Source organism: Microcebus murinus, chromosome 2 (assembly GCF_040939455.1).
Source record: "Microcebus murinus isolate Inina chromosome 2, M.murinus_Inina_mat1.0, whole genome shotgun sequence".
Lineage (NCBI taxonomy): Eukaryota > Metazoa > Chordata > Mammalia > Primates > Cheirogaleidae > Microcebus > Microcebus murinus.
In genome coordinates, this window is record NC_134105.1 from 49,190,974 (window position 1) to 49,218,671 (window position 27,698).

Consider the following 27,698-nt stretch of genomic DNA (forward strand, 5'->3'; position numbering starts at 1 on the left):
TGCTCTTTCTATCCAAGTACAAAGAAGAAAAATCAGAGCCTCAGAAGACCAACAAAGGACCCAGTTTTCAGTCATGTTCATATAAATTCAAATAAGTCAGACAAGTAAGTCAGGGGAAAAGTACATTCAAGGAGGCAAATACAGACCTAAAAACCATCCACTTTCTAAATAGTACTGTCAAATTTGTGTTTGTTGGCATACATACCTTTAATCTGTATTAATATGATGTAGCTTTTTAATAGGGATCCTTCAAATATACCCTGATTCTCCTTCCTGTAAATTGTCCATGTGACATCCTTGGCAAATCTTCATTTTGTTTACATGATAGAAACTGTATTAAATAAAAGTTCAACAGTGGTGTGGAGATCTTTATCCTACAAATCATCCACAGATTTAATAACAAAGCATCCTAAGGGTGAAAATTCACGAACACCTTGGGCACTTTGGGTGTATACATTTCGAGAAAGAATGGGAGCTCACCCCCGGACAGCATGACTAGCAAATCTTTGGGGATGACTCCAAAACATAACTTTAAATATCAGAATAGCCACATCTTCCTCCTCTCTATTAATTCTTAATTTTTATGTAATTTTGTTTAAAGAAGAGTTTTGTCCATTAAGTGGTTAAAACTTAAGGTTATCCATCCAAGGAGTGGGAAATGAAGGTTCTCAGTTTGATGGACAACAGCTCAGAGATCCCTGATGTCCCAAAATATTAGGTTTCTCTTCTAATAATGTTGGAAATATTGCCTACTGTCATGATTAATCTGAGCTACAGCACAAGCTGATTGTAGGTGACACAGTCACAGAGCAGTGCCCGTGTTGGTTTCCACACACCGTCAAATCTGCTACAAATGCAGGGGTGAATGGGAGAGAACTGTGATACCAGGTTTCCTGGTGGCTAATAGATTGTGACATGAAAGAAGGAAACCTTTATTTTAATTCAAAAAACAAAAGCCAAATAGCAAAACTTATGTACGTGCTGAACTTTTTTTTTCTTCCTCAAGTGGAAAACATTGACTTGCTAACAACTCTTGGCTGGCATCAAGGGAAAGTGGAGGTATTTGCAGATGTGGAGGAAGACATACAAAACATTTTTCAAATCAAAGGCTTGAATTATTGCACTGGGTTCATGAAGTTTCACAGGCATCTAGACACACCATTGTCTTCGCCCTGGAACAAGCTGCCCTTTCTTTCAAGAAAACAACCCAATGTTTCTTACAATCAGATCTGTATGTATCAGGGAGCTATCTGTATTTTGAAATTCTTTGCATTGTCTGTGGAAGGGTGTGCTGTTTGGATCCGACAATGGTAACATTGATTTTAAGATTTTTGAATTTTGGTTATACAGAGCAAACAGTGAAAGAAAACTGCCGGCTTTCAGAACTACAACAACAGTGCTCTTACACAAACTCGCTTCTCTCCTGGCTGTTTTACATAGCCAAAGATCAATACAGCTCATTCAGCCAATGTTATTAACCCCATTTATCAGCTTCTCTCTTAAAAAAAATTTTTTTTTGAAAGGATCTTGCCGACAAAGTTATGTCATCTTCCGCTCGTTCAGTTGCAGAGTGGATAATTCACTTTGTTGTACACCCCCAACAATTGAGCCTTGTTTATGAACTTACATTTATTAAGTGAAAGTATTTGGAAACTGATGGTACATTCAAGCTTGGTTGCCATGGGCAGTAATCATGGCAGAAAGTCATGACCTCCCCGTTATGCAGCGAGTAACTAATTGAAATGATACAAATTACTCTGATTCTCTGTCTGCCAATTTAGAGCCTGGTTCTGGTCAAGGGTCAAATGAGCTCCTATTCATGAAACTATGTTTGAAGTAGCTGCTACCATAGCAAGGGGGTTTGGTGTGGCCCTTGCTACTCTGTTGGACTTTACCACATACTGTGTCGAGACAGTAAAGCATTAAGTTCCAAAACCTACCTTAGCCAACACATCAAAAGCTTGCTGTTGTCACTTGGTTTGTGCTACTTGTCAACAGCACTGGATATGGTTTGCTAAACTTTACTGGCTAGAAATAAATGTTGTATTCAGAAGCCACTCAGGGAATCCATCCTCTTTAGCCTGCATATTTTATCAGCTCTCTGATATGCCCTTGGCAGAGAAAACCAAATGCCATAAACTCAACATTGAATGAGTCCCAACTTATCAATTCCCATCAGGTGTCATCCTTTTCAGCTTCTCTCTGCCCCAGCACACATACACAGACCTGCCAAATAAATAAGATAAATTAAAAGCCTAAAAGGTATATAACACGCAAGTTCTTCCTTCAAAGCGCAATCTGGATGATTATCTCTGTTTGAGAAATGACACTAAATGTTAATCTAATTGAATCTGGGAAATGTGGCAATAAAAAGTTAATAATTTACAGAGAAATTGTTCTTCAGAAAATTCTAACTGCATGCCCACTAAATGAATTTCAGGAATTTTGCTCAAAGGCTTATAGGATATGTGACAAATGCAACGGCTTACTTTGAATATGTTTTTTACACTACCAAAACTATTTGCTTTAAAGCAGCATGCAGTACATATGTGTGCATGGAGGCACACAGATATTGTCTGCAAAATACCTAGAAAAAAATGGAAAAATATCTCTCCAAGCCAGCTGAAAATATAGAGACGAAGTTACTTGAATATTTAAACTTTAGTCTAAAGATTGACGTCAGGGAGTGTACCCAACATTATTTCCAAAATCAGATTTCCCTACAATTAGTGCATAAAGAAAAATCCTCATTAATTCCCACTGAATTCTCTCTTCTTGAGTTTTGAAGGTCACACAAAATTTACAAAAGAAGGTGCAAGGTTAGGTTGGACATTCACTATAGCCAATCAATGCTAACACCCCAGTAGATACTACCTAACTTAGAATATTTTCTAATTTCTGAGATTGCTGAAATTTGAAATTTCAGCAGTCTCAGAAGGTGGCAGAATCTTGCTACCAAACCTAAATTCAAATCCCAATTCTGCCACTGACTATGAACTATAGGCAAGTAATTCAGATTCTCTTGACATCAGTTTTCCCATTTTATATAGAAAACATTGTAACACAATGTCTGGCATAGAGTAAGTGCCTTTATCAATGATATCTCTTAGTATTACAGAAAGAAAAGACTCTTGCCAAAAAATACAGTACTGGAATAAAACCCAAAACTTAAAAAAAATCCAGTTAAACATTTCAATCAATTGAGCAGCTTACCATTATAACAGCTATTTCACAGATATTTCATTGCAAAGATTCTAAATCTCAGAAATAAATTCCATTCTTCATTCATTTTTTCATTAAACAAACATAGGCCCCGGAAATACAACAATGAGCGGAACCCACATGTTTTCCCCCCTCATCCAGCTTACGGCCTAGTAGGTGCAAAAGCCTCAAACCAAGTAAATCCCAAGCACAGTGAACGTTGAAATGGAGAAATGGTGTTATGGGAGTTCAGAGCAGGGACCTAATTTGTTTAGTTGTGTCCTGAATTGAGTCTTTACCACTTACTGTTAAGAAAACATAAGAAAGAATTTGTGTCATGAGTTTTCTTCTAAAATGTCTTTTCCATTCCCCGACAACTCTTCCCAGGCATTAAGGGAGACAAGAAGGCTGAAGGTTCTTACTACAGTGCCCCAACCTCATCTCCGGTCTTATCTCAAGCTGGGCTGCAGGACGTTCCCCGAGCCTTTCCACCTCTGCTTTCCTTCATGCCATCCCATTCCCTCTTCCTACCCGTGGCACCCTTCCCAATGCTTCCATCTTAAAACATCCCAATCCTTCTCAACCTTCAGACTCATCTCCTACGTCACCCCCTCCGTGAAGGCTTTCCCAGTTCCCTAAGCAAGATGTTACCTTCCCTTCCTCTGGATTTCCCAGACTCATGAGTTGCGAAGCACTACCTGTAACACTCCCTCATTTGATTCCTGAGTATGGCCCGTGAGTAGATCCCTGTGTCTAATACCTCCAAAGAGACCACACACTTCCTGAGAGCAGGAAGCAAGTCTCGTGCCCAAACATCTAGCACGGTGCCTTGAACTTGGAGGAGTTTAATAAATGTTTGATAACGATGATGATATTTTCTCTTATTTCAAACATGGATTTTTCAGATGACTATCCCAAGGAACTGGGTATTAAATAACTAGAAACAGTTATGGGTGAGTGATTCTCCTGATTCTGAAATAAACAGACCACCAGCATTAGCAGAGCCACTCCACTCCTAATAAAATCATACATCAGTCAAATCAGTCAGTCAACAAATACTTAATGAATCTCTTTTATTTACCAGGAATTGTGGCAGGGTATGGGGATGCAGTAAGTCATGGAGTTCACAGTCTTGTAGGTAAGACAGAAAAAAATGATTAAAACTACCAAAGCCCAAATTTTTAAATAGACAAAAGACATGAACATATATTTTACAAAAGAGAAAATATACAAATGGCCAATGAGTCCCACATCATTGGTCATCAGAAAAATGTAAATTAAAATCATGAGTTACTACCACGCATCCATTACAATGGCTAAAATCTAAATGACTGACAATACCTAGTATCGATGAAGATATGGAAAAACTGGGACTCTCATATGCTGCTGGTGAGAATGTAAAATGGTACAACTACTTTGGAAAAGTTTGGCAGTTTCTTATAAAGTCTATACCATATGACACAGTAATTCCACTCCTAGATATTTACCCAAGAAAAATGGCTACATATATTTACCAAAGACTGTATTCAAATGCTACTATTAGTTTTATTCATAATACTAAAAACTGAAACAATGCAAATTTCCATTGGCAGGTAAGTGGATAAACTAACTGCGGTATATCCATACAAAGGAATATTTCTTATCTATAAAATAAGACAAACTACTAAAGCACAGCAACATGGATAAAATTCTCAAAAGTATTATGCTGAGTCAAAGTAGCCAGGCACGAAAGGACACATATAGTATGATTCCATTTATATGAAATTCTGGAAAGAGCAAACTAACCAATAGTCACAGAAAACACACCAGAATTGCCTACAGATGTAAAAGGATAGATAGCAAAGGGCACTAAGAACTTTCATGAATGACAGAAATGATCTGCATCTTGATTGCAGTGGTGCATACACTGGTTAATACTCACTAAATTGTACACTTAAAATGGGTGCAGTATGTTATATATAAATTATATTATAAGAATGTTGATTTCTCAAAAACTACCATGAGTATTGTCAAGGAGATATACAGGATGCATTGGGAGATGAACTAGATCTTCAAGTGAGTAAAAATGTCTGACAAATTGTATTATTAATTTGGTTTTAGTCTGATGTTATCTTCTAAAAAATCATTCCCATTATGTGTTTCTTCCATAACTAAATTATTACCGCTTTGAGAGTATAAGAGGAAAGGAAATTTGTGTTTATTAAATACTTTCTATAAGCCTGGCACTGTGCTAAAAGATTTGTGTAGGATATCCCACTGAATGCTGACACTAATCCTGAAAGATAGGTATTATTATCACCACTTTATAATTAATGAAATTGGGCCTCAGAAATTATGTTACTTGCTCAAGGTCAGCCAGTCTGCAAATGGTGGAGGCAGAATTTGAACCCAAGTTTGTCTACCTCCAAAACCCAAACGCTTCCCCCTAGAGCTGAGTCATCACAGTCAATATTTTTCTGTGATTATGCTTATCTTGCTTTTCCATCCTAGAACATCCCTCTATATCTTCCTTCTAGCTGCTTTCTTCCCCACTCTTCATGATCCAGCATAGGGCCCCTTCCCTAATATAATGACTTACCTTCTTCTGATGTCCCAGACCAATATCCATCTGTATGGCTCATTTTGATATTTTATATTAAGATGGCTTATTTCAACATCTAATTATTTTATGTATAGGTCTTGACTCCCCAACCAGACTGCATTTTTTTTTCAGGCAGGAACTATATAGCTGTAGCGACATATAGATACTGAAATTACGGTGGCTGAAATTAACTTCTAACTCATGCAAAGTCATGGTGGAGGAAGGAGTTCTCTGAAATGTTGGCTAACAGTTCTACAGTTCTGGCTCTCTTTATTGCACACATACTACGTACATCACTGGGCTAGGTGCTTCACAGATGTTAGTTCATATTGTTTCCCTTTTTCTTCTTCAATTATTTTTAAACAGCTTTATCAAGGTATAATTTATATACCCCCAAATTCACCCATATTAAGTGCATGGTTCAATGAATATTATTAAGCACATAGTTGATCACCAGGATTCTGTTTTAGAATGTTTTCATTATCTCAAAGAGATCCTTCATGTTCACTTGCAGTTAATTCCTGTTCTCATCCTCAGCCCCAGGCAACTACCAATGTACTATTTGTCTGTATAGATTTGTCTTTTCTGGACATTTCATGCAAGTGGAATGATATACTATATGGTCTTGTGTGTCCAGCTTCTTTCAGTTAGAATAATGTTTTTGAGGTTAATGTTACAGTATGTATCCGTAACTCATTTCTTTTTATTGCTGCATAATATTCCATTGCACAGATATACTACAGTCTATCCAATCACCAGTTGATGGACATTTGGACTGTTTCCAGTTTTGGGGCTTTATGAATAATATTAGCTTAAAATGTCTCTGTGAGACAGATATTTTGATCTTCATTTTACAAATGACAAAATCAAGACTCAGAAAAGTATTATAATTATCTTGCCCCAGGTCAAATAGCTGGTAAATCATAGAGTCTTTTCTAACTCTAAACACCTTTCTTTAAGACAGTGGTTTTCAGATTTGGGAATTTTGCTGAGCTGCAAGTTAAAAAACAAAACTTTTTTTTTAGAAATGTGAGAATAAACTTAAGTGTGCCATGTTTCATATTTCATAAAGGGTATTAACAAACCAACTACCATAGTGCCTACAGCTAACAATACTATATTGTACACTTAAAATTTGCTAAGAGAGTAGACCTTATGTTAAGTGTTCTTACCACTCACACAAAAAATAATAATAAAGGAAGTGGGAGGAAATTTTGAAGGTAATGGATATGTTTATGGGTTTAATAGTGAAACCATCACAGTTTCACAGATGTACACTTATCCCCAAACTCATCAAGTTGTACATTAAATACGTGTAGCTTTTTACATGTCAAGCCGATCTCAATAAAGTGTTTCAAAAATAAAACAAAAAACCAAGTACCATCTATCAGCAGTGTCTTCAATACAGAAAGGATATTTTTAAGACCTAGAGTAGATGAATTAATTTGGTTTTATAGAAAAGCTTGCTACATTGTACTTACTTTTTTCATTATTCTGAAAGAGTTAGTAAAAACAAGCCCTCATTGAGGAATGACTGTGCCTAGCCACTAAGCCACCTAATTAGTAGAAACAAAACTGAATTAGATGAAATACTTTGAGCTCCTTTTTAAAAAGATGTTAGATTAAAAAGTCAAGACCTTATTAACTTTATCTCAGTTGTCTTCCACAGATCCCTCCCAGGGAGCTTGGTCTTTTTATAACAGTGTAGTGCAGGAATAGAAGTTTTGAATCCCATCATACATCTAGCAACAGTTCCAGTGCCCTGGAGCAAAAATCATATCCCAAAGATCGAAAGACCAATTATTCAGTGGCCACACAAAGCCAGGTTAGCTTATATTTTCTTTCCCTGAGAAGTGGAAAGTATATAAAGGCCTTGGATGGCAATTCCATGGCAACAAATTTAAATCTAGAAGATTTCATTGAAACCCAGCCTTCGTGGATTCTGAAAGAAACGTGAAGTCTTGCTGACATTCGTTTTGTGGTTTCCATCCAGGTCCAGTGGAACAAATGCCATAATTAGGCTTCAGAAGAGAGGCCAGAGATTGACTACGAGGTCCCTCCAGTCATGCCTCCAGGCCTTGCAAGACTGGGGCGCTCACACTGTCACTCTCTGCTTTGTAGCTGTTTGTGCAAGAACAAAAGGACTTCAGTCTCCCTGGCTATTAATCCAACTTCACAAGCATGAAATTTACAGACACACACAAGAATTCATCATTGAAACCTTTTCCCCTTGTCATGTTCAGCTGCTGAAAAGTGGGCACACTCTTGGATATGAATGTTAATTTTTTTAAAAAATGGACAAGCTTTCTGAATCAACTCCAGACACCCTCCACCCCTGCCCCAGCTATAGGTCGACATCTTGGGAGTTTGACCTTTTGGGAGTATTTGAATCTCTCCACAGCATCTATTTTGGGAGGATTTTGTTAAATTTTATTAGCGTGCTGAAAGTCAACTACTTTCTCTTAACAAATAAAATACATCCATCACGTAAGACCAATAATTCAATCTGTAAAGTAAATGGAAAAACAGCATAGCACTAAAGAGTCATAAACTGAATACTATTTGATTAGATCCAAACCAGTGGTATCAACTGGTTTTGCTCATTTAACCTGTCTCCTCATCATCATACACCCATCATTTAGCTGCAGGGTGGATGTGTTCACACTGAACTATTAATCTGTTTCAAAATGCCATAACATTTCCATGAAGAACTTCCTAATTTTTTTTTTCAGAAATTAAATGTCTGTTTAAAGTTCATTCCCTCCTGCTGTAACTAATTGAAATGAGATTTGGTTTATCTTTATGACATGGAAATGGGATTGAGTTTCATAATAATAACAATAATGATAACTTGATAGATTTTAGGAGTAGTAGTTAATAATTACAGTAATATGGGGGAGATTAGACTCATCTGCTGCCACCTAAACAGATCCCCATTATTTGTAGAGAAGTGTGAATGCATGTCACATGATCCAACTTCCAGTTCCTGATTTTGTATTTGTTTTCAGCATGCTCTGGATTTTAGAGCAGCACCATAATTAAGTGGGGCCTCAAAATAAGTATTTCCTCTGTAATGAAAGAAAGTATTAGCACACTCCTGAGAATGTTGGACCACATGGGAATGTTGGACTACATATGTTGGACTACATTGCAGTTAGGATGGCAAGAACCTGATCTGGGGAAAATACAAAGAGGAAGCTCTTTCTCAGCATCTTTTCCCATCAATATAACCCAAAAGTAAGTCAAACTATAGCACTTAGAAATTACAATAAAATTTCCCAAATATCGTTTCACTTGACCTTCACATCAGCCCTTTGAAAGTGAATAGTATTATTGTTCCCATTTTACAGATGAGGTCACTGAGATCCAGAGAGATAAAAGACTTGTCTCAGATCACAGGGTTAGTATCAGACTTAACACTAAAATCCAAATCTATCTGTCTCCAATTTCAAATTCTCTTCCTTTATCACCATACCAAGTAAATCAGGGATTATATATATTGGGCTCAGAAGTCAATGAGAAATTAGCTTTCCCTTAAACATCAACCCAAGTCAGCCTCCCACCACCCACACGAGGCTTACCTAAGCCAGAAGATAAACCAAAGACACCAACTTTCAACTGGTTTAAAGTTATGCACTGCTCGAATTTATTATTATTGTCATCATGCATATGGTTAATGGCCATCAGTTATTGAGCACCTACTCAGTGCAAGATGCTGTGCATCATTTCTGCTTCATTTTGCAGGTGATTCACATGGCTACCGGCCCCGTGTGACTTGACCTCTACTTACTTCTCCAGGCATCTTCCACCTCATCCTCTTTGTTATCAAAGGCCTCAAATTCTCCTTTGCACAGGTTGTTTCCTCTGCCTGCAACACCTTTCCCATTTGAGCCCCCACTCTCCCAGTTATTCTTCAGGCCTCAGTTTCGGTGACATGCAGCTTGGTTAGACCTCTGTTAGGATATGCTCTCAGTGCACTCTGAGCCTTCCCTGTCAGCACATCCATTGTACTTTATGTAAATTACTTGTTTAAAGTCAGCCTTCCTGCTAGATTAGAAGCTCCATGAAAGCAGTGATGTGTGTGCCTTATTTATTAATATTTTCTAAAGTATAAATAGGAACACTACCATTAACACAACAAATACGCGTTGTTTGAATGAGTTAATGAATGGGGAAACTGAGACTCAGAGAAGTTAAGCAACGTAAATGGTTTAAAAGCAAGGATTCCTTCATTCAAATGTAACTGGGTGGAGCCAAGAATAAAAACACGATCTTTTAATAAACATACCATGATCTCCCTATTTAACATGCTCTGTAGATCTCCCAACTCCCTTTACTCAGCCTTTTTTCCATGAAAAATATCACCTTCCAACATATTATTAAATTTATTTATTATTCTACTAATTTCTTTATTATGATTATTGCTTATTGTTTTTTCTCACTGAAAAGTAAGCTTCACAAGGGCAGGGATTTTTGTTGTTATCATCACCCACTGTGAATGGTGCTTGCCATATGGTAGGTGCTTAATAAATATTTGTTGAACCGAATTGAAGGAATTGTTCTTGTCTAGATTTTCCTTAACACACAATTAAACAAAATCCATTTGTTTTGAGTACCCAAGATGACAAGTTATTGGTTGTATGAGATGGGATGTGTGGCCTGAATTTCCTCCTGGCTTCCCCACTGGCCTGCGGTTAGGACCTCATCCCACCTTGAGTCTGGTTTCTCAATCCTTAATAGAAAAGGGTCATGGTCCTTGTCCCTCCATCAGCAGCAAGGGGTCAAAAATTTGTCCTAGTCCTAAAGGAGACCAACCTTTGTATAATTTTCTAATGGAGAGAAAAAATAGAAGGTGCTTATTGACCTCAGAAACTCTGCAAAAAGGACTGAAAAACCTGGGAATTCAACCAGCTCGATCTGCAAAAATGTACAGAGGTGATATTTATTAAGTACTTGACACTCCAGAGAGAACACTGCTGTACAAATATGTCATGCTGCTTTGAACACAAGCAAAGCAGGAATCAGATTCTATCTCCTTGCTAGATTCCAAACCAAGGTGACTGTTGTAGCTTCATCACAGTGTATTTATATCTCATCACCAACACTCATCACCAAGGGAGCCAGCCCTGAGCCGAGCTGTAAAGATTGTATAGGGAGTACTGCTCACATGCCTGACTTATGCCAATGAGTTTCCAGGCTCATGCATTCCAGATGAGCATCAAATTCCGTGATGAATAGTAAGAGCAGGAATTCAGATTGCAATGAATGCAAAAAAAAAAAAAAAAAAAGTAAAGCAATGCTAAAATTATTACATGAGACTCTCATCTGGGAAGCTGTCCGCTCTTCTCCATCTCCAATGCAAAGGCCACGATTCATTCTTATCCTCTATCTCTGGCCTGAATTACTAGAGCAGCCTCGAAACTGTTTTCTGTACCTTTAGTCTTCCCTCTATACTGCAGACAACATAAGAGTCCTTTAAAAATGCCTACCTCCACTCATGGCCGTCTTCAGTGTCTTCCCAGCTCTCCTGGGAAAACTCCATGGCTGACCCGCAAGTCCCTCTATGCCCTGGCCTTGCCCATCTCTCCAGCCCTCATCACCTCCTCCTCTCCACACACTCAATGCTCCAGCTACACTGAACTGCCTGTGGTCGCCCTAATGTACCCCATTTTCCATGTTTCTCTGCCTTTGCATATGCTGTTCCCTTTGTCTCAAATGTTTTTCCTGTACTTTTGCCTACTCAACCCATTCATCATTTGAGATCAGTCTCCACCAGATAGTTGTCCTTGATATAATCCTGTCCTAGTCTGAATTAGATTCATTAGACAAAAATTTCGTTCATTCAACAAGTATTGACTGCATGCCTACTAGAGAAATAATCATGTGGCAGTTGTTAAAAAATAATAATAATAGCTATTGATTCTTTGCCATTCCTCCCATTGTCAGGTAGGGTCTATGTCCCTGAAATCTGTGAGGCTTGTGGCATGGAAGTGATGCTGACTCCCATGGCTAGATCATAAAAGATCATGCCTCTTCCACCTGATCTCTTGAAATACTCACTTTTCAATGATCGTTTTTGGGACACTTCCTCTCAGAACCAACCTCCATGCTGTGAGAAGGCCAAGTCACATGGAGAAGCCACACATAGGTGGCTCTGGTCTGAGCTGAGCCTAGCCTTTGAGTCCTCTCTGACCAGGGGCCAGAGAGTTGAGCGAACATGCTCACACACTGTTCCAACTCCCAGCCATTCAATTCTTCCCAGCTGAGACTCCAAGACACCTACCCCGAGACTCCATCCTACCCCAAGACACCAAGAAGCAGAAACAAGACATTCTTGCTATGGAAGGCAGAATGCTAAGATGGTCCCCCAAATTCACCCTCCTGCACATATCCTGCAAAATCCCCTCTGCTTGAGTAGGGAAGAACTGTGACTATGATAGGATATCGCTCCCATAATTAGGTTATGCTTTATGGCAAAGCAAAGGGATTTTGCAAATATAATTAAAGTCCCAAGTCAGGGATTTGCAAAGGGATTTTGCAAATATAATTAAAGTCCTTTTAATGAAAAGGGATATGGTCCAGGGTGGGCCTGGCTTAATCAGTTGACAGCCCTTAAAAGAGGTACTGGCCCTTTCTGAGGGGAGAGGTTCTTCTGCCGGCCTTGAAGAAGGGAGCTGCCATGTTGTGACAGGGCCACATGGCAATGAACTACCGGTGGTCTCTGGGAGCTGAGATGAGCCCCCTACTGACACCTGGCAAAAAATATGGACCTCAGTCCTACAGCCCCAAGGGACTAAATTCCACCAACAACCATGGGAGCTTGCAAAAGGTCCTCAGCTCCAGAAAGCAACCTTGATTGCAACCTTGTCAGACTCTGAGCAGAGTGTGTGAGTCTCACAGCAGAGCTAAGCTGAGCCCAGACCCCCGGGCCACTGAGGTATTAGACGCTTGATATTTAGTGCTGCTAGATGTGTGATAATTTGCTCCACAGCAATAGAAAACTAATACACCTGCTGTGCCTTGTATAAATTCCTGATCCAAAAATAAAAATTAAAAAAAATCTGTGCGCATAATGAAATAGTTATTTCATACCACTAAATGTGGGGTTGTTTGTTTATGCAGCAATAGATAACTGGAACAAGCAGTCACTAAAAAAGACAAAAATTCTGTCCTCCTTGCATTCCTTGCCCTTTTGAAGGGGAGAAAGACAGTTAAATAAATAAGTAAAATATGGAGTACGTTGGATGGGGGCAAGTGCCAGGGAGGCGAATAAAGCAGGAAAGGGGAATGATGACTTGTGGGGGAGGTTGCAGTTTTAGACGGAAACGTTCAGTGATGTTCATTGGTGAGGACCACTGACCAGGCAGAACAGGTGCTGACCACTGTACTAAAACAGGACCCTGGAGGTCCCTTGCTATGCCAGGCATTCATTGTTTAGTTTGGAGACCCTCTGTTTATTTGTATGCTCTTCAACCCAATAGAAATAAAATACCTGGTAGGCATTATCACACCTCATTCATGAATTCATTTAACCCTGGGCTCAGCAAATGTTCGCTGAGGGCCTGTTGTGTCGGGCCACGTGGGGACGCGGATCTCCAAGGCCTGGTGGTGCAGCTGAGGAAGCGGGGCGCGAATGCCAACTAAGCGGCAGCGGTGCTAAGTTCCACGAGCACGAAGTGTCTCTGTCTCGCCTATTTGACTGTGGCTCTCGCGGTAGAAAAGAGGGAGAAGCAGAGATGACCAGCAAAGCTTCTGGGGGCGTTGGAAATGGAAGCGAATCTCCAAGGGCGGACGTTTCCATAGGGGACCTTATTCGGCTCCGTCTGCCCCCTAGCGCCCGGCACGGGGAACGTCCAAGTGTGGAACGCGCGCCGCCTCCACCCCGCAGCAAGCGCAGCCACCTGCTGGGGGCTCTCTGTTCCCAGCCGAGCCCAGACTCAGCCTGAGAATCCTTCTCAACACTTTCAACCATTACTGAAGGGTCAGAGATGACACGTGAAATAAAACCTATCAGCCATCTCTGGTAGCTTAACATCTTGGACATGGTAGGTGCTAGTATTAGTTAATTAATCCGCAGCCCACCTGGGGAGAAGGAAGAAACATCTCCAGAAGCAAAGGTTACCAGAAGGATGGTCTAGGAGGGAAGTTTTGTATTGTATGAAAAGCTCAGGTGTATCCCTGCAGCCATAGGTTTCCTTCATTCAGAGAGAGACAGTCGCAGTTTGGGGTTTTGAAGTCAGGCTGAGCAAGGTTTAAATCTTGGCTTTTCCATTTATAACCCATATGATCTAAAGAAAGTTAATTTATCTTTCTGAGTCTCAGTGTTCTCATTTATAAGATGGGGATAATAATGCCTATCTTGTCCTAAGGATTTTTAAATCAAATAATATGTAAAATGTATAAAAGTTATTTTACGAATTTTGTTATACAAGAAATGGTATATTATTTTATTAAAATAAATCCAACTCCAACCCTCTAGCCCACCAAGCTGGACATAAATTCAATCTTTGTTATTATGGGGACTCCACTTCACACCCCATCTCCACAAGGGCTCAGAAAGGTCCCACCAGGACACATTGCATAATTGCAGTAACTTACCCTTCACAGGGTCAGAGAACCTTCCTCGTGTCACTTTTCAGTCCTGTCACATTACCCTGAGGGCAGGAGATACCCAATAGCTATCTTCTTGGAATCAGGGCCAGGATAAAAACAGTGGGAATTAAAACCAAACTAATATCTCAATGCTATTGTCTTACCACATCCATAAAACCTCTAACATACTCCCTGACACATGGCATATGCCAATTAGTTTTTCATTTATTCAAAAATACTTACAAGGCCCTACTACTCGCCACACACCATTTTTGAACTGAGGATTTTTCAACTTCAGCACTGTTGACATTTTGAACTCCATTCTTTATAGTTGGGGAGGAGGGATGCGGTCCTATGCATTGTAGGATGTTTAGCAGCATCCTTGGCTCTGTGTACTAAATCTCAGTAGCAAGCTCCATGCCCACCCCAGTCGTGACAACCAAAAATGTCTTCAGACCTTAACAAATGTCGCCTGGGGAAAAACTGCCCCTGGTTTAGAACCCCTGAAGGAAGTAAGCGAGGGAAAATCCCTATCCTCATGGAGTTTACATTCTAGTGGCAGGGAAAGATATAAATTTATATATGTATATATATAAATGCATTTATATCATAATCTCAGGTATGGGAGGATGGAGAGGGCTGATAATTCCTCCCCTCTGCTTCTCTGGATAAATAAGAGCCAAGAACCATTCTGAAGACAGAAGCATAGGCGTCAGGCCCTGATGAAAAGACATTTCGTTGATATGCAAAAGTCAGGGAAATGGAATTGAATGATCTGAAATAACATCAGAAGGAAAAAGAATTATCATTTAAATAACCATATTGAAGGATCAGCATTCATCTCCTTTGGACACATTTCTGTGCCTGGAAAAATAACCTCATCAACAGAAGCCCAGGACTAAAGGGAAGCCCACACACTAAAGGGAAGAATTTCTTTTCCCTTCTCTGCACCTCTGGGCTATTCTTTTGAGCACTTAGGGAAGAATACAGAGAGTGCCCCTATTCAGTGAAGCCTTAAATTATGAAATAAGGCAAGAGCACATAAAAATAAAGAATTATTGGGAACATCACTGAAATTATTTTTATCATAATGTCACTTAAATGCAGTAAAATTTGGTTTTAAACAACTAGATTTAAAAATCCCTGAGACAGCTTTTGTACAATTTATAAAATCAGAACAAATTTATAAGTTAAATATAAGCAAACCACAAAATTAATGAAATTGAAATTATATAGTGGCTGTGGTTTTGCTAAAACTAGCTTGCCGTTCTAAACACAGCCAAGTTCTGTGGGGCACGCCAGTCACTCTGCATGCTGTGAGATGATTTGGTTCTCCCACCTGTTTCTCCCTTAGATTTGCTATGAAACCTTTGTCCTTGGGGTGTGCAGTAATATAATTTGACCTTCCTGTGGTGTCAGCACATCATTTTCTTATTAGGTCTGCTTTTTCTGTTCTTTCCTCACTAGCCCACTACAACCATCCAATCTAAACACACATGCAAAGTTAGAGAAGGGCACCAAGGGCAATATCAGGTAACAAGGTGGTCATTTGAGTGTCTAGAATACACTTATATGGGCTTTTTTCTCTTCCTTTCTAAGACTATCATTAAAATAAATGCTTTAAATTTAAAGGCTCTTGTAGAGAACTCTAGGAGGACCCCTAATAATACACCCATGGAACCCTAGACCCCAATTTGAGAGGCACTGGTGTAATGGCTAAAGGCACCAGAAGCAGAATGTCTAGGGCTCAGAATTCTAGCTCCATCACTTACTAGCCATGAGACCTTGAGTAAGAAATTTAAGATATCTCCTAGAATTACTGTATAAAACACTCTAAACAATGCCCAGGACTTAATAAATGCTCGATTTATGTTAGCTATTTTGACCAATGACTATTATTAAAGAACCATGTGCCACCCAAGATTGGGTTCCACAGAAATTTACATCTGAACAAAACAGGCCTGGAGCGACACTGAGAAGTCACTTGTCTCTGCTTCCCTTCCCCTGCCTTCCCAATGCCCCTCTCATCCTCGAGGCTCCTAAGCACTGTCACCACCTGAGACACCAGTCTAGCTCCTGGTTAGCCATAAGCTCATCCTTCTGCCTCTCCTTGTCCCACCACTCCCTTCCAAAACACTAGGATAGATGGTTATTTATAGACTTTCAAAAATCATTTATTGAGCAACTACTATATGCTAGGCACTTTGAATACTAATTTTATTTAATCCTCTCAATAGGTCAGCAAAGTAGGTATTGCTGATCCTCATATGCAGAAACCACTGTATCTCTAATGTCAAGCACAGTCTCTGGGAAACAGTAAGAGCTCAATCAATGTTTATTGAATGAATGAACATCACCTTGACTGAGATTATACAGCTAGTAACTGGAAGATGGATTCCATGGCTTTTAATGCTCTTTCCTTTACACCAGGGGTCAGCAAACTTGTTCTGTAAATGGAGCAGACACTAAATATATAGGCTTTGTGGGCCATACAGTCCCTATTACAACTGCTCAACTCCACCATGATAGCACAAAAGCAGCCATAGACAATATTTAAACTAATGAAAGTGACTGTGTTCCAATAAAACCTTATATATGACACTGAAATTTGGATTTTATATGATTTTCACAAGTCATGAAATATTACTCTTCTTTTGATTTTTTCCCCCAACTATTTAAAAGTATAAAAACCATTCTTACCCCTTGAGCCATACAAACACAAGACACTGGCTGGATTTGGCCTGTGGCCACAGTTCAGTTCATCAATCCCTGCCCTGCACCAAGCTGCCACCCAAGCTCCCAACTCTCTTAACCACTTCAGTACGGCGCTCACCGGCCGCGAAACCTCGCCCACAGCCGGCACTCACAGTCCGCACGACAGTCTGTGCTGGGCATCGACGACGAGTCCGTTTTGCTCTTGTGTGATGAAGAAAGCTTGAAAGCACTGAAAGCTTGTTTTACTTTACAGGCAGCTTTACTTGTAATGTAAATCAGAATAGGTAACATGTACATACATGTTTTCATTACGTTATTTTTAGATGTTCACAATTTTATTTTGATAAATGAAAAATTAGAAAAGTCATTATCACGGCTGTCGGCTAAAGTCGCTGTGCGCCTTCATCTGTGGCTGTCGACTACAGTCAACGCTGGTACCGAAGTGGTAAAGTCCTCCCCAAGCCAGGTGGAAGGCATAGAATTCCAGATACTAGAATTTCACACTCTGACCAGTTAAATTTTTTAACTGATTCTGAAGTTGTGCCACGCAGGCAATGGCCTATCTCCCAAAGAGCCTTCCCCACACGTGGAACCCACAAATTCTCCTCAGTGCCCAGTATACACATGTCTTTCCTCTAACTGTGCCTTTGCACCCCAAATAAGTTCTAGATTATTTCAGGATTAAGTAAGGTGTCAAATAATAAAGTTGGTCCGTCCGTTCCAAGAGAGCAATTATCTAATCTGTTAATGAAAGAGCAGTCACATATCATAGCAAAATCTCATCTGGTATATTCATTACAGGCAAAATTAAGATAAGTGAAACTTGCTTTATCCCCTTATTAAGTCAGACAAATGACTACATATATTTTCTAGCTAAGAGGCTGTTTAGAAGAACGAACCTCTATATTTTACAAATGTAGCTTCCATTTTCTTTTTAGCAAGGAAATTTGGAACAACTTGCCTTGCTGTAAATCACAGTAGTTCTAGTTGTTTTTTCTCTCTGCAAATGAGACATTGCCTGACATCTAACATGTGGCAAGATCTGAGAAAAGTTTCCACAAATTGGTAAAATTCTTTCTACATGAATATGTAATGCAATCTTCTTATTAAATAAGAATAGATAATTTCCCCCAAAATGAATGCAATAAAGGGGCATAGAAAGAATAAATAATTCTAATACTGTTCTTTAATTCTGCTTGTAATTTTCCAAATTCCAGACTGATGGCGACATAGTGGGCCTATTCTACTGCACACTATTTCAAAATGTTCATGCTTGTTAGGGAAATCCACAGGGACAGTAGTTCTAAAAAGCCCCCAAATGCAATAAACTTGCATCATTTTATAGCAAAAGAAAAAGTCATTCTTTTGTCATATTTGTCTATATTATGTATGCATCTATTCAACAAACATTTACTGAGCAGCAACTATGAGGCCAGGCATTGTGCTATGTATGATAGAGGATCATATAAAAACATAGTTATTGTCCTCAAGGAATCACAGTTTAATTAGAGAGAAGATGATAATGATGATAATGCTGATTATATTGGGCACATCATCGCCGATTATGTGCCCAATCATTGATTATGTGTCTGGCACTATGCTAAATGATCTACTTACATAATCTCATTTAATGTCACCCTACTTCAATAACATATGAGATAGGTGCCATTATTATCCCCGTTTTACAGAGAAAGCAACTGAGGCTTACATAGGCTCACTACTGAGCCCATGGTTATATAGCAGATAAGAAAGTGGATCTGAGATAATTAATCCAAAAAGACTGACTCTAGAGCTTGCTATGCTAGAAGTTGCACATAAATAACCATAATACAATGCTGGGAGTGATATATGTTAATACTTTAGGAGAGGGACAGATAGAATGCCAAAAAGTTAAAGAGAGGAAGAGGCAACTTTTGACAAGAAACATCAAGGGAAACTCTGAGGAAGCTGGAATAGAAAAAATGTGGAAATGGAGAGATGGGAGGAAGGAGATTCCAGGCAGAAGGAACAGCATGAGCAATGGCACAAAATGGGAAAACATAGGCCATGTTCACAAAAAAGCTATAAGTCTAGTTTGGCACCAACTGGGTAGATAAATTATTGGTAGAATAATTTATATTCTACCAATTGGGTAGATTATTTTATCCAACTGGGTAGATAAATTATTGGTAGAATTATTGGTAAAACAAATAATAATTTATTACTGGTAATAGAGAGCAGAAGATAAAGTAAAAAGACAAGGGAGGGCCTATGCATAGAAGGTCATTAAAAGTGGACATTTATGTGGTACTTTAGAGTGTACAAGACTCAATGAGACAACTATTATCTTCATTTTACAAAAGAAAAACATGAGGCTGGGCGCGGTGGCTCACACCTGTAATCCTAGCACTCTGGGAAGCCGAGGCAGACGGATTGCTTGAGGTCAGGAGTTCGAAACCAGCCTGAGCAAGAGCGAGACTCCATCTCTACTATAAATAGAAAGCAATTAATTGGCCAGCTGATATATATAGAAAAAATGAGCCGGGCATGGTGGCGCATGCCTGTAGTCCCAGCTACTCGGGAGGCTGAGGCAGCAGGATTGCTTGAGCCCAGGAGTTTGAGGTTGCTGTGAGCTAGGCTGACGCCACGGCACTCACTCTAGCCTGGGTAACAAAGCGAGACTCTGTCTCAAAAAAAAAAAGAAAAGAAAAGAAAAGAAAAACATGAGGATCAGAGTGGCAAAGATACCCACCCAGGGGCACGCAGCCAGCAGGTTTCAGATCCCATTAACTAATTCAGAAGATGTTCATTAGCTCAGGTACTGTGCCAATCACCAAAGATAAATCATGAGCCAGGCAGACATAGTCATCGCCTTCACAACACTATGACAACCGCTATAAACGAGTCATTGCAGTCAAGGATGGGGTGTGCTATGACGAAAGAAGTGCAAGGTGCCCTGTGAGCCTAACAGCCCAGGGAGACAGGGAAGGCCTCAAGAATGAAGGGGCACTTAAGCAGCCCGAAAGATCTGCAGGAGTTAGCTTGATAACAGGGTGAGTGGGAGATGGGATATGGAAGAGAATATTCCAAGCAGAGCCTTCCAAGTATGTGCAAAAGCTCGGAGGAGAGGGAAAAGTCGAGCATTTCCCAGGAAGTGAGAAGGTTAAAGGAGAGAGCCCAGTAAGCAGGAGTTGGAGGGGTAGCAGATGTCAGATTCTGAGGGCAGAGGGGCAGCCACTGAGTTTTTAAGCAGGAGTCAGGGGGACCTGGCGGAGGGTGGGGGTGATGTGGTTAGACTTAGGTATTGAAAGAAGAGTAAAGCTATAAAAGAGAAATAGCTATAAAATAGCTGTAAAAGAGATATAGATAGTATAGAATGGGAGCCAGACTGAACGTGCTTGGAACTCAAACCCAAGACTATTTGACAGGAAGATTGTGGGCTCATCACTTTCCATTCTTTCTTGGGAGGCAGTGGGAAATCCCTGAAGCTTTAGCGGAGGCAAGTGAGAGCAGCAGAACTATGTATTGGGAATTAGCCTGTAGCTGCATAGAGGCGGCAACAGTGACTCATTCATCCTTTTTTTTTATTGAATAAACACTTGCTGAGCACCTGCTATGTGCTAGGCACTGTATAGTAGTTTTAGGCCTGGAGACTAGAAGGATGGTGTCTTATTAGCACGGCTGCAAATGTTCAAAAAGCCCATTCTCTAATATTCCTTTAAGATCCTCATCCATAAATCTTTCCCTATCTCTGCCCTTCCAAAGCTACTTAAGACTTTCCTGGCCGGACGCGGTGGCTCACACCTGTAATCCTAGCACTCTGGGAGGCTGAGGCAGATGGATTGCTTGAGGTCAGGAGTTCAAAACCAGCCTGAGCAAGAGCGAGACCCCGTCTCTACTATAAATAGAAAGCAATTAATTGGCCAGCTGATACATATAGAAAAAATGAGCCGGGCATGGCGGCGCATGCCTGTAGTCCCAGCTACTCGGGAGGCTGAGGCAGCAGGATTGCTTGAGCCCAGGAGTTTGAGGTTGCTGTGAGCTAGGCTGACGCCATGGCACTCACTCTAGCCTGGGCAACAAAGACTCTGTCTCAAAAAAATAAAAAAAAAAAGACTTCCCTTAGCTTACTCACTTAGTCTGTTCCACAAAATTACACAGCCTTGCTACTGTTATCTCAGAATCATTCATTAATTGGTGCATACACGTCTTATCTCACGTGTGCCTGAATACTCTCACCTGCATTATTTTTGAGTTTTGCAGTGCCTAATGTAGTTCTGAACACACAGCAAAGGATTAGCTAAGAGGCTGAGTGACTGGATGAATGAATGAATGGACAGGATTGCATGAGGACAGTCTTGGAATGTTTGCTGCTATGTTACGTTTTATCATGTTAGATTCCATTCATCATTCCCTGAAGAAACTAGTAATACCGACTTTTTTTTAATTATGAAATTTTAAAAATCAGTCCTGTACATATTATAATATCTTCCAGTCTTTATAAATTCTTGCATCTTATAACGTGTTTTGCAGGCCTGATGATGGCTTGGATTAAACAACATGGTAGTTAGTCTTGAAAAAGTGCACAGCAAGTCAAGAGAGAAATAGATTCATATCCCAATATTTACAAAACACCTACTATGTGTAGGACACATGCTTTGCCTCTGCTGATGACCCCTATTTCCCACAGGGAAACAGGACCATGCATTAAACACTTCCTATGTGCCAATAAATGTGCTAGGAGTTGTATTTGCATTATTCCATTTGTAAGCTTCAGAATAAAGCAATAAAATACATGCAGGTTTCTTCTGCTCAAGTGTGTACTTGACTACTGGGTATAACTTGATAGATTAAGTAAGGAATACGTTTTGCATCATGTGGCCTTCAATTGGTCACTACACAAATGCAATAGGGAATTAGCACCTCATCCTTTAAAAAGCTAGTATTGGTCCAGTGCAGTGGCTCACTCCTGTAATCCCAGAGGTTTGGGATGCTGGAGCAGGAGGGTCACGTGAGGCCAGGAGCTTGAGGCTAGGAGCTCGAGATCAGCTGGGGCAGCATAGCAAGATCCCATTTCAAAAAAAAAAAAGCTGGTACCCAGGAATAGAGTGACATTTAACAGCTTTGTTTGAGTAGTTGGCTCAACTTACTCAGCCTTATGTTCTGTTGTTAACTATTTGTAGTTATGACCTATACTGCTATTTATTTCAAAGGTCCAGAAACCTGTTGCTTGATCTGGTTTTATGTTTTGTTCATAAATTTGTGATTTTTAGGTTTGTTTCTGCTCTGTTTTGATCCTTCAATTTTTTAGTTTTAGTCCACAAAAATAAAATATACTTGTTATTAGCTTCCTAGGGTTGCCATAACAAATTATCACAAATTTGGAGGCTTAAAACAACAGAACTTTATTCTTTTATAGTTCTGGGGACCAGAAGTCCAAAATTAAGACCTTGGCAGGAATGGCTGCTCCTGGAGGTTTTGAGGGAGAATCCATTTCTGAACTTTCTCCTAGCTTCTGATGGCTGCCATCAACCCTTGACATTCCTTGGCTTCTAGATGTGTCACTCCAATCTCTGTCTTCACGTGGCTTTCTCCCCTGTGTCTGTATGTCTTTTCCTCTTCTGTCTCTCATAAACATACACACCATTGGATTTAGGACCCAACCAGCTAATTCAGAATGATATCATCGCCAGATCCTTAACTTAGTTAAATCTACAAAATACCCTTTTTCCAACAAGGTCATATTCACAGGTTCCTGGTGGGAGTATCTTTGGTGGCAGGGGTGTAGGGAGGGAGGGAGGCAGCATTCAATTCACTATGATACTTATAGCTATTCTTTTTTAATACAAACTTTAATGTTGAAAATCCCACAAGAAAAAGTAAAACAATTGCTATGACAAATCTGAAACTCTCCAGCTCCTAACCCTTTTTCTCCACTGAAGCAATAGTTTTGTGATATGACTTTTATTATTAGTTGAATAATTCACAAAATGAATAAATAAACCAAGCTTTCTTAGGATTGTAACTATCTGTGTGAGTGAGTTAGTATCTGTAAAGCACTCAAAAATAATATCTGACTCATTGAATGCATTATATGAGTTAGATAAATAATAAAGTAAAATTTGTGTTCTAGAAGAGCAGACTGTATTATTGTCCCATTTTACAGATGAAGGAATAGGAAGTTTGGTGAGGTTCAGTTACTAGCCCAAACAGTGAGAGGTCAGGATTCAAGCTCACGTGGTCTGACCTCAAAGCCATGTTCTTTCACTGCGCCGAGGTACCCAGGGGGAACCCAGAAGGAGGCATCCTGAAGATCACCATGGCTCTGCTCCAACGGGCCCTGAATCTCCGTCAGGGCTGCTCCATCAGAGAGTGGAGATTCTAGGGACCAAGTCAGAGGTCAGTTACATGAGATCAGTCTGAAATTTGCTGAGATGTAAAAGAGAAGAAGGTCTATGAGAAAATAAACTAGGGGCTGGGAGAAAAGGGATGAGACGAAAAGGAAGACCTAGTGAGGTACTGGGACTTGCTGGGGAAGTGGGATTAGATGGAAATAGAGAATGTGGTGAGCCGTTGTGCTTGGTGCCATCCCGTGGCTGAGACCTTTGGGGGCCAGTGCTCCCTGCGGGACATTCCTAATGACACACCCTTCATACAGGCTGAGCGAGGAGACACCTGACCATGTTGGAGGTATGGACGGGTGCTATTTCTCACCACTCCCACCGTACAACACACAAGAATAAAAGAGCAGGAGAGAAGGAAATCAGAGAGCCTACATTTCAGAAAGAAATGCAAATGGTAGGCCCCCTAAAACATATGCCATTTAGCATCATAAGTGCTTGTTTATAAAGATATGTCCTCTGCTCTTCTAAATTTTCCAAATTTTTTAGGCACAACATTTTAGAGTAGAAAAACCAACAATAACTATTTTAAAGCCATTCTATTAAAAAATGAACATTCTGGCCAGGCGCTGTGGCTCACGCCTATAATCCTAGCTCTTGGGAGGCCGAGGCGGGCGGATTGCTCAAGGTCAGGAGTTCAAAACCATCCTGAGCAAGAGCGAGACCCCGTCTCTACTATAAAATAGAAAGAAATTAATTGGCCAACTGATATATATAAAAAATTAGCCGGGCATGGTGGCGCATGCCTGTAGTCCCAGCTACTCGGGAGGCTGAGGCAGGAGGATCGCTTGAGCCCAGGAGTTTGAGGTTGCTGTGAGCTAGGCTGACGCCACGGCACTCACTCTGGCCTGGACAACAAAGTGAGACTCTGTCTCAAAAAAAAAAAAAAAAAAAAAAAAAATGAACATTCTTTGTAGGCCACACGCTCTGATGGGAACTCAAGATGTACCAGCTAAGACCTATCGGAGGTCAAAGAGATAATGGGAAAAACATGTAGAAACATCAAGATAAATAATAATAGTCATAAAGAGTTCATGGCATTTCGTAAGGTGACCATGCCTGTTATGTGAGGAACTTTCATTAGAAGGAGAATATTAAACGGAACGATGAAGGAGAGAAGCAGCTAAATGAATCCTCTGAATCAGTATTTATTGAAGAAGACAATGGGGAAATTCCTGTTCCAAGGACACATTTTATGGCAAAGCAGAGAACGGCCTTGACAGGGGCTCTTCGGTCTCTGAGGAGAAAGGTATGGAGCAACTTGGGGACTCCGTGCAGTAAATCACCAGGACCAGATGGTATTCATCCATGGGTTCTGAGTGAGATAAAGTGGGAAATCATGAGTTCAGTGACAAGGATATATAATAGATGCTTAAAAACAGCCAATATCCCTGAAGATTGTGAAGTCATTAATACAGTATCAAATACGTGTGTGGGGTGTGTGTGCGCAAACTCCTTGCATGTTCTGGGGCCTTGGTAGGGGGAGAAGTGGGGAGCAGGATTGGTTTTCTTTTCCTGTTCTTTGTTTCTTCAAAGATTCCTTGAAACAAAGGACAGAGGAGTTTTAGATGGTAGAAAAGCATCAAAAGATAAAAGACCAAATTTAAGAGATGTTGAGTAACATTTAAATAGTTATTTTCCAGGTATCCTGGGAAACACTGGGATAGAAAGATGAACAAACATGCCCTCTGTCTGAGTGGGAAGGCTTATAAGCTAATGACTTTGGTTAATTTCATGGTGCTGCTATTGGTTTTGTAAGGCAATCGGCAGTGTAGCATCTTCTAGCACCATCAGCAGACACAAGAAACATCTGGTAAATTTTTTCTCCCTAACAACATCATAAAGAAAGTTTCAGTTTGTTTGGAAAAATCTGGGGGCTTGATAAGCAGGGATAGACTTTCACCTCCATGCCATAGGAACCAATCTCTGGATTCTAAGAATTATCTAGTAATAACGGTAATAACAGAGTAGCTGACATGTATTGAGTGCTTACTATGTGCCAGGCTCTTTCCTGGTCCTTTATCTGTAGCTCTCATTTACTTCTCATAACAGTTAATAAGTGGTAGACCTGGAATTTGAATTCTGATAGTACAATTCCAAAGTTCATGCTTTAACCATTACTCTATGTTTTATTTATAAAAGGGAAAAAAATTCACAAAAGGACTCTTGCCCTTATTACAGGTGATTCTCTTCTGTTTCATGAAAAGAATGATGCTCCCAAACCCCCAAATTGACTTCATGGCCCACCAATAGGTCACGGCCCACAATGTACCTAGAGAAATAAGAGTAATTAAATAAATAACGACATCCTCTTCCACTTCGAGGAACTTGGAGCTAAATGAAATCTCTGGCATTAAAATCTCAGTGTAGGCCTGGCGTCGTGGCTCACACCTATAATCCTAACACTCTGGGAGGCAGAGGCGGGAGGATCGTTTGAGGTCAAGAGCAAGACCCGTCTCTACTAAAATCTCAGTGCTTTGAAAAAGGTTCAGACCACTTTTAAATTGTCTTGGATCACTTCAAAGTTCTTTTTCTTTTTTTTTGAGACAGAGTCTCACTTTGCTGCCCAGGTTAGAGTGAGTGCCGTGGCATCAGCCTAGCATGCAGCAACCTCAAACTCCTGGGCTCAAGCAATCCTTCTGCCTCAGCCTTCCCAGTAGCTGGGACTACAAGCATGCGCCACCATGCCCTGATAATTTTATATATATATATATATATATATATATATATATATATATATATATATATTAGTTGGCCAATTAATTTCTTTCTATTTATAGTAGAGACGGAGTCTCGCTCTTGCTCAGGCTGGTTTTGAACTCCTGACCTCGAGCAATCCGCCTGCCTCGGCCTCCCAGAGTGCTAGGATTACAGGTGTGAGCCACCGCACCCGGCCTTCAAAGTGCTTTTAGTATGGGGGCAGATCCGTTTCATCCACTCTCCATGTTTACCCTAGGTGCTTGTTTTCTCACATTGAATCATTGGGAAAGAGCCTCAAGGGTTAAAAAACTATTTTTTACGTTGACCTGAAATCTGACCACCTGAAACTTCTACCCACTGTGCTCTACCCCTTGGGGACACATAGAATTTTAAATATTTCTGTTAGCCAACATCCTTCAAATATTTGACATGCATTCATGTTTCCCCTGGATGTTTTCCCCTCCAGAAATAAACATTTCTAGATCCTTCAACCATGTGTGAATAAAGACACAAAACCCAATCCATTGCCAGCGAAGCTGGTTCAGAAAAAGACCCAGTCCAAACTTGCCTAAGCAAAAAGGTGCTTCATCGGCCTATATAGTAGAAAGGGCCAAGGATTGTCCTAACTTCTGGCACAGCTTGATCTGGGGCTAAATTAATGTCATCAAGATAGACCTATCACTCTCAGCTTTGCTCCCCTCCATTTTGGATTCAGCCATCCTTGTAATGTGGCTGAAGCAGCCCCAGACTTCCGTCCTCTCTAGCAGAAAAAAGTGAATTTCTTCCCCAGAAGTTTCAGTAAAAATTCTCTTCCATTTCACTGGCTCCGATTAGGCCATGTGCTCCATCTTCCAGCTATTGCTGTGGCCAGTGTCACTGGGTGCTTTGATTAGCCAGGCTTTAGTCACATGGCTACCTCCGGAGACGTAAGGATTGAGAGGGTCTCTAAGAGGGAGATTTCAGGGGTGGGGCATGGGGTAAATAGAGGCTGCGTAAGGAAAAGGCAATCCATGTCCATTAGAAACTGTTGTTCACATTTCACAGTTTCAAATCACTTATGAAAGTGGCCTACCGAACATCAAAAGGAAACATACCACTTAGCCTTGATCGTCTCACATGCTGTGGGGAGAGGGATTGGGGCTGGGTGAGAATGCCACAGGTGTGCCCACCCATACACCAAGGGGATGCCCCAATGGGATAGTAACTCCTCCTTATCCCTCAACTGTCATCCCTGCTGTGCAGCTTCTCCTGCCCCCCCCCCTTCATAGAACTCCTACAGGCACTTCTAATATACTGCAGTCATTCATGCTGCAGGCTGTTCCCCTGACTGTGAGTTCCTTGAAGGTGGAGATTATTACATCTCTATAATCCTCACTCCTAAGAAATGCCTGATAAAGAGGCTACAATGTTTGCCATCTGAATGAATATCCCGGAGGCCACGAAGAGGCTACCCCATAGCATCTCTTTGAGCCTGGGATCGACCTGCATCTTACTCAGTCTGTGTGGATTTCAGTACCCACACCCATAAA

General features: G+C 40.4%; 2 long non-coding RNA genes across 2 annotated transcripts in view; both read right to left on the reverse strand.

Moving 5' to 3' along the window:
- LOC142876837 (uncharacterized) overlaps nt 1-27,698 on the reverse strand; it is a 174,250-nt gene that overhangs the window by 62,438 nt on the left and 84,114 nt on the right. The window lies entirely within an intron of this gene.
- On the reverse strand, nt 24,602-27,390 carry LOC142876836 (uncharacterized). The gene is made up of 2 exons (XR_012923651.1): nt 27,264-27,390; nt 24,602-24,784 (listed from the first exon to the last, which is right to left on the reverse strand). It is a non-coding gene; the product is annotated as an uncharacterized LOC142876836 (long non-coding RNA).